Source organism: Lolium perenne, chromosome 6, assembly GCF_019359855.2.
Source record: "Lolium perenne isolate Kyuss_39 chromosome 6, Kyuss_2.0, whole genome shotgun sequence".
Lineage (NCBI taxonomy): Eukaryota > Viridiplantae > Streptophyta > Magnoliopsida > Poales > Poaceae > Lolium > Lolium perenne.
The window spans coordinates 114,097,758-114,101,930 of NC_067249.2; positions in this window are offsets into that span (position 1 = coordinate 114,097,758).

Below are 4,173 nucleotides of genomic sequence, written 5' to 3' on the forward strand. Positions count from 1 at the left end.
GCCACCGGAAGCATACTCCTACAAGGAATCAAGTCTTGGATTTAGGTACCCATTGTTAGATATGTAGAGAACGGTTAGTAACAAGGGGTTTGGGAACCCAAATAGTCCAATCAACATTGTCCTTTTGAGGACCAATGAAGCAAGAACGAATATGTCCATAGTAATCAACAAAAAGAACATGAGAAGGGTTGTTAGAGCTGGCAAAACCCGTCGAGGCGGAGTTGGGTACTCCATCCCTTCTTGAGCTAGCGTCACTCTCCTCAAGGTTGATCTTCATGTTCTCCTTGTTCTTCTTCTTCTTGGTCCTCTTCTTCCTCTTCCTCTTTGGCTTGGTAGCCACTCCTCCTTCATTGCACGAGCCCTCTTTGGCTCCATCTTTAGCTTCAATGATTCCTTCCAAGTACTTGGCTTGAACTTGGAGTCTATCAACTTTGGCCTTCAAACGATTGACTTCATCTTCATGCTCCGGGTGAGGATGGCAAATATCAAACACTTGGACTTCCTTTGCCTTGTTCACCCGGAAGTGTTCCATCAAAGCTTCTTCTTGGAGAGAGTTCATCTTCATTAGCATGCGCTTGTCATTCTCCATCTTGGCAATGTCACTTTCATGAGTGCAACATGCACGGTCCTTGCTCAAAGGAAAGTACTCCTTCAAAGCTTCTTCTTGCATGGAGTTAACCTCCATGAGCTTGGCTTCCCTTCTCTTCAAGGCGGCTATTTCCTCCTCATGATCACAACACATATCCTTCTCCTTGCTCATGCGGAGACATTCCACCAAAGACTCTTCTTGCTTGCTACTCAAACTCAATAGCTTGGCCTTGGTGATCTCAAGAGCGGCAATTTCTTCTTCATGGTTGCAACATGAGGTATTCTCTTTGAACAAGCGGTAATATTCATCCAAGGATTCTTCTTTAAGAGCATTGACTTCCAAGAGAAGAGCATTGTGCCTCCTCAAGGAAGTAACTTGATCAACAAGCTCATCATGACAAGGATTAGGGTCTTCATCATCTTTCTCTTTGTTGGCTTCCTCAAGAGAGATCATCTTCTTTTTGAGCTCACCAATCAACTCAAGAGCATGGTCTCGATCCTTGGTGAGTCGAGAAACAATAGCTTCGTTCTTGTCTTCAAGGACGATGACACTAGCTTCAAGAGACATGCGAAGATTTCGTTCATCATCAAGCTCCTCCTTGACAGAGGCAATCTCATTTGCTGCTTCCCTTTCCAACCTCTCCTTTTCCTCTATAAGGTCTTGTGCCGCACCAAGTTGGCTCAAGAGAGCCCCAACATGAGTCTTGGTATCCCCTTGCATGTTAGTGAGAAAAGAATCCAAACTCATAATCTCACGTTTAACGGTGAGACTAGTGGCATCATCAATATATAGAGCATTAGTCGAAGATGATGGTTTGGAAGAGGATTTTACCTCCGTAGATACCTTTACCATAAGGAAACGAGCATTGTTGGTGATGAGGTTCTCATTAGGAGAGTCGAAGAGGGAGATAGAGGGAGTGGAAATGGCGATGGCGGCCACTCCCTCTCCTTCCTTGTTGGAGCGCTTGTCCTCATGTTCTTCATCCTCGTCGGAGGAGTACTCTTCTCGAATGATGAAGGCTCTAGGCTTCTTGTTGGAGGAGACCTTGTCGTCATCGGACTTTGGGGAGAACTTGGAGAATCCTTTGGAGAGTGACTTGAACTTATCCTTGCGAATAAGCCTTCCACCATGATCTTCTCTTCTCTCAAACATACAATCCGCGACAAAATGATTCTTGACGCCGCAATTGTAGCATGTTCTTCCCCTTTGCCCCTCCTTTGGGCTCTTGGAGAAACTTCTTGGAGAGTCACGTGATCTTCTTGGTCTTGTGCTTCAGGACATGTGATGAGGTCTAAGACCTCGTGTGTGGCCCAATCTCGCGGATTGACTTCGAAACCAAGGGGGAAGATGGAAGAACGCGAGGAACACGAAGAACACGACGAACACGAGGAACTCCGAGACTCACGCACGCACACCAACCCGATACACCCGATGCTTACCTCCGTGGCTCGATGGACCACGCCAATAGAATCTCCGAGGAAGAGGCCGTGGCAGAATTCCCGAAGATAGATTGGGGTTGGAGAGGAAGAGCTTGGTGAGGGAGAGAGAGTAACTTGTACTAGAATCTCACTCAACAAGATCAAAGTCAACAACCAGGGTGCCTTGATTACAGAGGGATGATACCCAAGGGAGACTAAGCTCAAAGGTAGGTTTGAGTTCAAAACAAGTCTAAAGAGGTCAAGGGGCGTCCTGGGGGCTTATATAGTCTTACAAGGCGTCATGGGTCGAAAAGATACACGTGAAACAGGTTCGGGCCGATTTGGGTGACTTAAGTCGTGCAGGCCGGTCAGGAGGCCGGTCAGACCGGGCCTGGGACCGGGCAGGCCGGTCCAGACCGGGCCCTGGACCAGGCGGCAACCGGACGGGGTTCCGGGGCCCCGGGATAGCGCCCGGATGGCACAAGCGGGAAATCCGGTTTGGACCAGGTGACCCGGTCAGGAGGCCGGTCAGACCGGGTTCTGGACCGGCCGGCCATCTTCTCTTCATTGTGCTCTTCGGGCGACATCCGGTCCAGCTCCATGTCCATCTTCACGTCCAGCTGCTCCTCTCCTCCCTTTGACCATGGTGTGTCCTCCTCTCCGTGATCTTGATGCTCCTTGTACCTAATGACACATAGCACGTCGGCATGAGGTAGTAATCCGTCCAAAGGGGTACCGAGATCAAGGGTGGTAAGGAGCGAGTTCACCTCATCATGAAGAGCTTTAACTCGGGCTCGCGTCATTGGTCCACTTGGGGGACTTGTTGGTCTTGGTGTGGAAGTGACCGAAGGCCACCCCGCATCATGTCCCCCCCTTGGGAAAGAGTCGTCCTCGACTCTTGTTCCTCCTCATCTTCATGATGTGGCGATAAGTCCGCAACGTTGAATGTGTTGCTCACCAAGTACTTGGAGGTGGGGATGTCGATGACGTAAGCGTTTTTGTTGATGCGTTTGAGGACCTTGAAGGGGCCATCTCCTCTTGGCTTGAGCTTCGAGTTGCGTTCATGAGGGAATCTTTCCTTCCGGAGGTGGATCCAAACGAGGTCGCCTTCTTGAAATATGCGTTCCTTCTTCTTGGCGTTGAGGCGGGTAGCTTGATGACGCACATGTTCTTGAATGGTAGCTCTTGTTTCTTCATGAAGTTTCTTCACGGCGGCGGTGCGCTTGTCGAAATCCATGTTGATCCGCTCATGAAGGGGGAGCGGGAGTATGTCGAGTGCCGTGAGCGGCTCAAACCCGTAGACGACCATGAAGGGACTCCTTGATGTAGTTGAGTGCTTGGCGCGGTTGTAGGCGAACTCCGCGTGTGGAAGACATTCTTCCCATGACTTCAAGTTCTTCTTCACGAGAATGCGTAGGAGGGTGGAGAGGCTTCGATTGACCACTTCCGTTTGGCCGTCCGTTTGCGGGTGCGAGGATGATGAGAATAAGAGCTTCACTCCAAACTTTGCCATGAGCGACTTCCAAAGATAACTCATGAACTTGACGTCTCGATCCGACACAATGCTTTGCGGTACTCCATGTAGGCGAACAATTTCCCTGAAAAACAAAGAAGCAATGTGTGAAGCATCGTCGCTCTTATGGCAAGGTATGAAATGAGCCATCTTAGAGAATCTATCCACTACCGCGAATATAGAATCATGACCATGCTTAGTACGAGGCAATCCTAGAACAAAATCCATGCTAATATCGGTCCATGGTGCATGTGGAATAGGCAAAGGATTGTAAAGGCCATAAGGGTTGGAGGTAGACTTAGCTTGTAAGCATGTGGTGCACCGGCGGCAAAGGCGTTCGACGTCGCGGTACATTCTTGGCCAATAGTAGTGGGTTGAGAGCATGGCATATGTCTTCTCTCGACCAAAGTGTCCCATAAGACCACCTCCATGTGACTCTTGCAAAAGCAATTTTCGAAGCGAAGACTCGGGAATGCAAATCTTGTTAGCTTTGAACAAGTAGCCATCATGCAAATAGAAATCATCCACTCCTCGCTCAACGGAGCACTTCTCAAAAATTGGAGCAAAGAAAGAATCGGAAGGATAGAGTTCTTTGATCTCTTCAAGTCCCAAAACATGAAAATCCAAACGAGTTAGCAAAAGGGTGTTTTTGC